The 11,311-nt window shown below is 39.2% G+C and overlaps 1 long non-coding RNA gene across 1 annotated transcript; it reads right to left on the bottom strand.

Moving 5' to 3' along the window:
• Positions 1-2,142: 2,142 nt before the first annotated feature.
• LOC127105355 (uncharacterized) lies at positions 2,143-3,446 on the bottom strand. Its single transcript, XR_007794995.1, has 2 exons — positions 3,029-3,446; positions 2,143-2,898 (listed from the first exon to the last, which is right to left on the bottom strand). It is a non-coding gene; the product is annotated as an uncharacterized LOC127105355 (long non-coding RNA).
• Between the last annotated feature and the right edge of the window lie 7,865 nt (positions 3,447-11,311).

The following is an 11,311-nucleotide window of genomic DNA, read 5'->3' as shown; positions in this document are numbered from 1 at the left end:
CGGTAGCGACAGCTGGCACTAACTACTAATTACTAACTCCTAATATTTATATTATTGTAATTTATTTTATTGTTCATTTTATTTCATTTACTTTATGTTTATGTTCACTAACTACTAACTTCTAACATTTATATTATTGCATTTTATTTTATTTTTTATTTTTTTTTAAATCATGCCTTGATCCCATGCAATATGTATTTGGTTATGAAAGTTAATATAATTATGATGAGGAGATAATGAAAGCATGCATGTGCAGTAGGGTCATGGATCAGATGAAAGTTGTATCGGAGTAGGGTGAATTTTGGGGTATGACAGCTCCCAACCACAAAGTTGAGCAACTACATTTTTCCAACTTCGGAGTCGGTGTATCTCTTTTTATCCTCGGAGCTTAGACTCTATTTTGCTTCCAACCTTAGAGTTGACGATTACCATTCTTTTTTTTTTGCCTCGGTGTTGAGTGTCTACCTTTTTCCAACCTCAGAGTTGACGTTTATCCTTTTCCACCCTCATCCTCAGAGCTTAGTATCTACCTTTTTTCCAACCTTAAAGTTGACAATTACCATTCTTTTTCCAGCCTCAGAGTTGAGTATCTACCATTTTTCCACTTTATAGTGGATGTACCATGGTACCCCCAACCTCAAAGTTGAACGTCTATCTTTCCCCGGCCGCAAAGCTGAATATCTATCTTTTTCCAGCCTCAAAGTTGAACAACCACATTTTTCCAACCTTAGAGTTAATGATTACCATACCCTCCCAGCCTCAGAGCTAAACGTCTACCTTTTTCCAACGTAGGAATTGATATACCTTTATCCATAACCTCGAAGTTGAATGACTCCCTTTTTCCTGACTTTCGAGTTGTTGTGTCGTTTTCTTATCCTCCACCCCCCAGAACTCATATCTATAAACTCAACCTCAGAGTTGACGCCTACCATTTTTGTTCCCGATCTTAGAGTCGATGTCCATCCTATTATATCCAACCCCAAAGTTGACGCCTATCCTTTTTCCAATCTCAGAATCGATGTTGATCACAATTTGTTTCCAACCGCGGAGTTGAAAATGTCCAGTTTTACCCCAGTCGCAGTATTGAGGTCATAATGTTTCAATCCCCAACAATCAGTGTTGCTCTTGCTTTTCTCCCTAACCTCAGAGTTGACGACCTACTATTTACCTTCCAAAATCTCTAATGTCGTCCCTAGTAAAGTCATCTGCCATCCCGAATCCCAGGATTTACCTAGAGAACCATTTCATAATTCCAAAAATAATCACCATATATCCCCCATCAGAAAATTCTTTCTCTGTGTCTTCTAACACTTGTTAGTAGAGATAAAATGAAAAAGAGAAATCAATCATACTACATTGGCATACTGCATAGGTCATGCATATCTAACTTCTCATATATCCATTTACCACATAACATTCCAATTCCCAGCAGCTACCATGCGCAAAGACTAGCTTGTTCATCCCACATATCTTAGTGAAGAAGTTCCTTGTGACATATCTTCACATTGCATTCCATTTGTTCCTAGTGTATAAATTTTCCGATATTTTAGTATTTAATCCTCTATTACATTGATTGTCCGAATGTCGTTGCTATCCTTACATTCAGGTCCGAGAAGATTAAATAGGGGCAACTGTCATACCCCGAAATTCACCCTACCCTTCACATAATCATATAGGTCATTAACCCCAAACATTTTCATATCATCTTCATCCATCCATCATTGGGTCATAATTTTTTTTCCAAAGTGATTTTAATTTCAAATTGATTTTAACTCCAAATTAACTCGAGAAGTTCAAATCGAGTTTTGAAGTCCACATTGATTTCAATTCAAGGGTGATTTTGGAGATTAAAGTTAATTTTTGAAATTCAAATTAATGTTGGATATCATTTTACTATCATTTGGCGAATTAATTTTTCGAAGTCATTATTTTATTTTCAGTCGGTTTGTGATAATGCATACTGATTTTAGAGTTCAAATCGGTTTTTTAAAAATGTTTTTCTTTATGGGCCAATTCCTTTATTGAGCAATTTATTTAATCATTTTTTGGAGTCCATCTATTTTTTTGGTATTTAGGCCCATTCCATAAACCCAATTAATCCATATTTTATTTTAAAATCCATTTTATCCAATTAACATCCAATTCAAACCAAAAATCTAATTTATCATTAACCAATTCATTTAACCATTGTCCATGTCCAACTTTAATAAATCATTTAATCCCTATTAGATGCAAAAAGTTGTGGCAAACGCAGTGCCAGAGCCAAAACGGCAGCATGGAAGTGTAAGCCACAAAAGCTGCAAAGCCAAACGCACAAGTCACCATCAGCTGCAAACGAAAAATGAGCCAAAACGCAACCGCAACCAAGAATAACGCGAATCAAAGCTACATATACGAAAACAACTCAAAACGACGCCAAATCAACAGTCCAAAACGGCGATACGCAAGCTGCTACTCCAAAACGTGACGCAGTTAAACGCAAGTAAACGACAGTGCAAAACATAAATCCCGCACAAGCATCCATTACAAAACGCAGCAATAACGGTATAAGCGACGACAAGCAAAACGCAGAGTTGCAATTGAAATGTGGAGCAACACCAATTCAAAACGCATCCAATTTCTGCATTTCACAATGCTATAAAGACACAATAGAGGGAGTGAAAGTGGTGGCTTCAGGGACTTTTTCTAGAATTTTCCTCTCCCCTCTCACTTGCGTATCCTTATTTCTCTTCCTCTTCAATCTCCACCTTCACCACCTTGTTCCAATTCCGTGAAACTCATACAGATACGTGAACCGAATTCCAATATGCAAGCTCTGTATAAGAGCAGGATTAGCATTGAAGCTCCGGTTTTCTTCCGCTGAGTTTGGATCGTTCGTCGTCAGCACCATAACCACCCCTGCAAATTAGACCATAACTCCGTATCACCGTCGCACTCACGCATCGGATTTGTAATAGTTCAATAAAAGTGATTCTTAGGAGAAGGGGAGTGAAGGAAAAGGTGGAAAGAATGAATAAGTGGACGTTACCTTAAGCTTCTCGCCGGATACAAACAATCATCATTCCGGAAATTCTCAGACGTGCGTATTTCATAACTCAATGCGTGACCTAGGGTTTTGCTGAGCTTGTTCAAGGTGATTACCTCTTCTGATTTGGTGATTGATGTGTGCGTCGTGACCGATCCATAATGTGAGTTCCTTTAACGGTTGGTTGTGCTTATTGCTTTGAGAGGAAAGATATAGGCGGAGGAGACGATATGTGTTGCTTCACCGTGTAGCACGCTGCCGCCGGTGATGAAACTGGCGCGACCAGGGTCTCTGTATGAGACTTGGTTTGTTGGTTCCGTTTTTGGCTAAGCGTGAAAGAGAAGGAGAACAATTGATCCTCCATTCTTCATTTCCTTCAGCTATCCGCCCTTGGGCTACCATCATAAGGCCCAAGCTGGTTTGCTTCTTGCACACCATTGGCAAGTCCATACACCCCCCACGTTTGAGCTTTCCATGTTAGGCCGAGGCAGTTTTTTTTTTCTGTTGGTCCACTTTCCTTGTTTTTGGGGAGGTTAATTAGATCTAGTTAGATTAATATTAGCTTAATATTAGAATATTAATAATTGATTGGAACTTTGGAAATTAATTTTATTTTATTTTGATGATAGTAGCTAATTGTTTAGAATTGCATTTGATTTAATTATTGTGATTGCTTTGATTTTTTAGAATTTCACTTAATTTTGAGTTTACGATAATTGTGTGATTTGTGAATTTGATTTAGGTTTTTACATTGATATTAATTCTCTTATAATCCCTCTTTTGATTTTGATTAATCTTGATTCCTAACACACCTAACATCTAACTCCTAACACTTTATAATTCCGCATTCTAACATCTAACTCTTTTAAATTCCGCACCTAACTCTAACATTTAATTTTTGTCATTTACTTTATTTGCTTTACTTGTCTTTATATTACATATTGTACATTCTTCACCTCATCTTAAAATGAACCTAAAAATGGTAAAGACTTAAAAAAATACAAAAATACAATAATTCCCAAGCATGGAAAGTATCTTGGACAATGGACTTAGGGACTCATTAGGACCCTTGCAAGAGACCTTGGACAATTATTTGACCCGAACATGGAAGGAGCATTCAAGATTCAAGAATACTTTAATATTTTATGCGCTTTCTAGTTTAGGATACTATGCACACACAAGGCTTTCTCTTGGGCTACCTGACAATGAGACCTTTTATTTCCTGCACTCCCTTGTACTTTACATGTACCTCCTTCCCCTTTCAGATGTATACTTTTACTTGTTTTCTTTATTATTTCTTGTTAGTTATTCCTTAGGCATTAGGAACGATCACTATTTCAAAATCAATAAACAAACCCTTGATCCAACGTCAAACAGTCTTTTTTCAAATCAAATTCAAAAACACAATAAATACGATTAGGATTGTATGTCACGAGCCTTAAGTGGTAAAGAAGGGATGAGAATGGAGCTTTCTTACACTCGTTCTGAATGCTTCGAACATAAGACATTTGCTTGGTAGTTAGAAGTATTAACCTTTATCCATAGACTTTAGTGCAATCCGAAACCAATAACACATTTCTCAAAACCTAAAAACAATTCAACGCATTCAAACCTTTTGTTTGAGCCTTAGGGCATCACCATCAAAAACCCTTCTTCAACGTAATAAAATCAACAAAACAAATAACATTTTCTACCCACGAACTATGGGGCTCTGATTTCTCACTTCAACGAGTGGGCATACGTAGGCACGAGGATCCAATCCTTAGCGAACACACAAATTTAAAATCTACCTTCACTTCGCAAACCTTTGGCAAGTAAACATTCGATAAACGATATCCGCTTTAGCGTAAACTTCATAGATGGTTCACATGGAGTACCATGGATGTGAGGGGTGTTAATACCTTCCCCTTGCATAACCGACTTCCGAACCTGTTCGTGATTGTGATGACCATTCTTTGGGGTTTTCTCGATATTTCCCCTTTCCTTTGGAATAAATAAAAACCGATGGTGACTCTGTATTTTTCGCGTAGCGACAATGGTGCTCTTAAATTACGAAGGAAAAACAGGCAAAACAATGGGCGTTATCCAAGTTGACGTGACAATGGGGTATATAACTCGACCCACTATTTTCATGGTTATTGCGTCGAAATCTAGTTATAATTTGCTGCTTGGTGGGGAATGGATACATGGAGTCGGGGAAGTACCTTCATCACTACATCAAAGATAACAATATGGAGGAACGATGGAATAGTTAAGAATATAGAGGCAGATCAAGGACATTACATGGCAGAAGTAAACCATGTTGACAAGAGAAACTTCAACAAGAACCTAGCAAATATAATACCTTGCACCCCTACATGGTTTGTGTAACACCCTTCTAAAATACCCCAAATGTTTAATTAAAACAACATATATAAATCAGAGTAATTATGCAGTTAAGGGTGTCACACAAACACTTCACACCATTCACCATAATATTTAGTCATGCTCTTTTATTAATTCAAAACATAAGCATTTGCATAATACGCAGCGGATAGAAATCTCATCAATCATGTAAAACATGTAACATATTACATGTAAAATTATTCAACAAATAAAACATCCCGTCCCGATGTTACATCTATCAGAGCACGACCCACTAAGAAGACTACACTAGACTCCAAGCACTAACTTCTACGCAATCACTGCTCGTTACCTGAAAAATGGTTGTAAGGGTGAGTTCCTCAATCGATATAATAAGCATTATAACATATCATGTAATGCTAAGTAAATAACACATTTCATCACCCTAATCAGAACACACATTCAGTAACGGCACACCAACTCAAACATCATACTCGACGGTAACATAAAGCATATGTATAATCTCAATTCATACTCAACATCAACACAAACACACGTATAATCTTGGAATACATCCATTCATATTATACGCCATACACATATTATGCAATGAGACTCCATGCATGCGGTACCGACTATTTGTGAACATATAGTTCACCTCACCGTCCAAATCCAGGCACGGCTACCAAGCCCACTAGTCCCACTCATTTGAGACCTAGTGACTCACTCACTAATTCCTCACCATGGGAATTAGCTACCACCCCAAATGGGCCATGCTATGCACGCTAATCACCTAGCATGCAAACATCAACAACATTCCAAAATGACTAACTCACTAATTCCTCACCATGGGAATTAGCTACCACCATAAAGGCCACAATATGCATGCTAATCATCTAGCAATACAACATCAACAACAAAATCCACAATGGACATATGCTCACACTCTAAGCCATACAACAGTCCATTCACAATTGCATACATAACAGGTACATTCACAACATTATGCATACCATCAAACATCATCAACACATGTATCAAAACATTATATCGTGTCAAATAATTAACCACCGTATTAGCACACTCTACTAATACCTATACTGCTCAAAATAGCGGGAATTAATCCCTATTACATCATACGCCACTATAGGCCAAACATCAATTATGTACACAACATTAAAATGTCAATTTTCTCACTTTTCAACAGTGTTAACCGGTTAACGCCCTGGGTTAACCGGTTAACGCAGCACAAACACACTTCCTGCCCAAAACTTAACAGTGTTAACCGGTTAACGCCCTGGGTTAACCGGTTAACGCAGGCAAAACAGCACTAATTTCACAATTCGCAACAGTGTTAACCGGTTAACACCCTGGGTTAACCGGTTAACGCAGACAAAACAGCAGTTCCTGCGCTAACACAAAGCAGAATGCAGAATTCTCCGCATTTTCCGCCGTTGGAGGACTTCCGGACCTCCGATTCCAATTCCGTAAAAAGCTCTACGTTCGGGAAATTACAACACACTCAAATACAGGTTCAATTTCAGTTTTAACACAACTTATCCATCACAACTTTTCAGCATTCCACAATCCCAATTAGGGTCAATTCAACGATTTATCACTACCCATTACATGCTAACCCATAATACCCATTAAACGATGATAAACCCCCCTTACCTGAGTTAATCCGGCGAATCTTTAAGCTCCAACCTTTGCTCTCTGGTTCTTCCTCTTGCCCTTTCTCCACTTTCTCAATCGCTTCTCTGTTTCACGTGAAACTTTCTTTTTACCAAATGGGATTCTTTTTCCTTATTTCACACTTATATATTTTCCAATTTATATTATTATCCCAATAATAATAATTTAATAATTCCGAAAATAATAATAATAATCCAATTATCTCATTAAATTAATAAATATATTATTAACTTAATTTAAATAATTATCATATTATTATCGGGGTGTTACAACTCTCCCCCACTACAAGAGTTTTCGTCCTCGAAAACATACCTCAAGCGAATAACTCTGGATAAGACTCCTTCATCTGACTCTCCAGCTCCCAAGTCACATTGCCACCTGCTGGTCCTCCCCAAGCTACCTTCACCAAGGCAATCTCTTTACCCCGCAACTGCTTCAACTCTCGATCCTCGATCCTCATAGGTGATGTTTCAACAGTCAGGTTATCTCTCACCTGTACGTCATCTACTTGGACTACATGCGACGGATCATGAATGTACCTCCTCAACTGAGACACATGAAAAACTTCATGCAAATTTGCAAGTGACGGCGGTAAAGCGACACGATAGGCTACCTCCCCTATCCTCTCCAAAATCTGATAAGGACCAATAAATCGAGGTGTCAACTTCTTCGACTTCAAAGCTCGACCAACCCCAGTTATCGGAGTAACACGAAGAAACACATGATCTCCCTCTTGGAACTCAAGTGACTTCCTCCGCTTGTCATGATAACTCTTTTGACGACTCTGAGCAATCCTCATCTTCTCCTGAATCATTTTAATCTTTTCCGTAGTTTGTTGAACAATCTCCGGTCCAACAACAGCACTCTCACCGGACTCATACCAACACAAAGGCGTCCGACATCTCCTACCATACAAAGCTTCAAACGGTGCCATACCAATGCTCGAATGAAAACTATTGTTGTAGGTAAACTCAATCAAAGGTAAGTAACAATCCCAAGCACCTCCCTTTTCCAAAACACAAGCCCTCAAAAGATCCTCTAATGACTGAATCGTCCTCTCAGTCTGACCATCAGTCTGCGGATGATATGCAGAACTCAATCTCAGCTTAGTTCCCAAAGCCCTCTGCAAACCTTCCCAGAACTTCGATGTAAATCTAGGATCTCTGTCCAAAACAATACTAGACGGAATACCATGCAAACTTACAATCTTTTCAATATACAACTCGGCTAATCTCTCTAACGGATAATCCATTCTGATCGGAATGAAATGAGCCGATTTCGTCAATCTATCTACAATCACCCAAATGGCTTCAAAATTCTTACTTGTCCTCGGCAAACCAGACACAAAATCCATACTGATACTATCCCACTTCCACTCTGGAATAGTCAACGGTTGCATTAGCCCAGACGGCTTCTGATGCTCAATCTTTGACTTCTGACAAGTCAAACAAGAATAAACAAAACTCGCAATTTCTCTTTTCATTCCCGGCCACCAAAATAACTTTTTCAAATCATGATACATCTTCGTAGCCCCAGGATGAATACTCAGGCCACTACGATGTCCTTCCTCAAGAATACTCTTCTTAAGTTCGATAACATCCGGAATACACACCCGATTACTAAATTTCAAAACACCATTCTCATCAACTCTGAATTCACCACCTTGACCTTGATTCACTAGAGTCAACTTATCAACCAAAAGCATATCGGATTTCTGACCCTCTCTAATCTCATCCAAAATACCACTCGTTAACTTCAACATTCCCAGTTTAACACTATTGTGAGTACTCTCACACACCAAACTCAAGTCTCTAAACTGCTCAATTAAATCCAATTCTTTAACCATTAACATAGACATATGCAATGATTTCCGACTCAATGCATCAGCCACTACGTTTGCTTTACCCGGATGGTAATTCAAACCAAAGTCATAATCCTTCAGAAACTCTAACCATCTCCTCTGTCTCATATTCAGCTCTTTCTGATCAAACAAATACTTTAAACTTTTATGGTCACTGAAAACCTCAAATCTTGACCCGTACAAATAATGTCTCCATAACTTCAGAACGAATACCACAGTTGCCAACTCTAAATCGTGCGTCGGATAGTTCCTCTCATGAACCCTCAGTTGTCTCGAAGCATAAGCTATAACCTGCTTATTCTGCATCAACACACCACCCAAACCCAACAATGAAGCATCACAGTAAACCTCAAATGGTTCCGACGGACTCGGTAATATCAGAATAGGAGCAGTAGTTAACCTTCTCTTTAACTCTTGGAAACCTTCTTCACATTTTGAGTCCCAAACAAACGCTTGCCCTTTTCTAGTCAACATCGTCAACGGTAACGCCAACTTAGAAAATCCCTCAATGAACTTCCTATAATAACCAGCCAAACCAAGAAAACTCCTTATCTCAGAAACTGACTTCGGAGCTTCCGACTTAGATACCGCTTCTATCTTAGAAGGATCAACAGCAACACCACCTCTTGAAATCACATGACCAAGAAAACTAACCTCTTCTAACCAAAATTCACACTTGGACAATTTAGCAAATAACTTCTTTTCCCGTAGAACTTCTAAAACCACTCTCAAATGCTCAGCATGCTCTTCTTCAGATTTCGAATACACCAAAATATCATCAATAAACACCACAACAAACTTGTCTAGGTACGGATGGAAAATCCTATTCATATACTCCATAAATACTCCAGGCGCATTAGTCACACCAAAAGGCATTACAGAATACTCATAATGTCCATACCTTGTTCTGAAAGCAGTCTTCTGAATATCCTCAGTTTTCACACGTATCTGATGATATCCCGACCTCAAATCTATCTTGCTGAACACACTCGCACCAACCAACTGATCCATCAAATCATCAATCCTCGGCAAAGGATACCGATTCTTGATCGTCACTTTATTCAGTTGCCTGTAGTCCACACACAACCTCATAGTACCTTCTTTCTTCTTAACCAATAACACTGGTGCACCCCACGGTGACACACTCGGACGAATAAATTTCTTATCCAACAGATCTTCCAACTGACTCTTCAATTCAGTTAACTCAACAGCAGACATACGGTACGGAGCCATCGATATCGGTCTAGTACCAGGTACCAAATCAATCGAGAACTCAACTTCACGCTCTGGCGGTAATTCATTCACTTCTTCAGGAAACACATCAGGAAAATCACACACCACGGCTAGATCGCAAATCACCAGTTTATCTTTAGCCTCCAAAGTCGCTAACAGCATAAACAACTCTGCCCCGTCTACTACTGCTTCATTCACCTGCCTCGCGGATAGAAACAAACTCTTCCCTTCTTCAATCTCAGGAAAAATCACAGTCTTATCAAAACAATTGATATAGACTCGGTTAAACACCAACCAGTTCATACCCAGAATAACATCAATCTGCACTAGTGGAAGACACACAAGGTCTATCCCAAAGTCTCTACCAAAAATACTCAAAGGACAATTCAAACAAACTGAAGTAGTAGTCACTGAACCCTTTGCAGGAGTATCAATCACCATACTACCATGCATCTCAGATATTTCTAACTTAAGTTTCACAGCACAATCCAAAGATATAAAGGAATGAGTCGCACCTGTGTCAATAATAGCTACAAGAGGAAAGCCATTAATATAACACGTACCTCGGATCAAACGATCATCTGCAGCAGTCTCAGAACCCGATAAAGCAAAGACCTTGCCTCCCGACTGATTCTCTTTCTTCGGCTTAGGACACTGTGGACTGATATGACCCACTTCTCCACAGTTGAAACAAGTCACAGTCTTCGACCGGCACTCTGCAGCCAAATGACCACCTTTTCCACACTTAAAACACTTCTTCTCATTACTGGTACACTCATGGATACGATGTCCAGCTTGACCACACCTGTAACACTTAGCAGGGGCACTGGAGTCTCCCCCACTAGGCCTCTTCATCCCACTCTGTCTCTGGAAACCTTTGCCAGCTGCATACCGTTTCCCACGATCATTCTGATTCTTGCCTTTCCTATCAACCCTCTGCTGATAGCTCTCCGCTCTGGCTTTGGTATCCTGTTCAAAAATCCTGCAACAGTCAACCAAATCAGAAAACACTCTAATCCGCTGATACCCAATAGCCTGCTTGATCTCGGGACGCAACCCGTTCTCAAACTTAACACACTTTGAAAATTCCCCAGTAGCCTCGTTATAGGGAGTGTAATACTTCGACAGTTCTGTGAACTTAGCAGCATACTCAG

Source organism: Lathyrus oleraceus, chromosome 1 (assembly GCF_024323335.1).
Source record: "Lathyrus oleraceus cultivar Zhongwan6 chromosome 1, CAAS_Psat_ZW6_1.0, whole genome shotgun sequence".
Lineage (NCBI taxonomy): Eukaryota > Viridiplantae > Streptophyta > Magnoliopsida > Fabales > Fabaceae > Lathyrus > Lathyrus oleraceus.
This window is presented reverse-complemented; position numbering and strand designations above follow the sequence as displayed.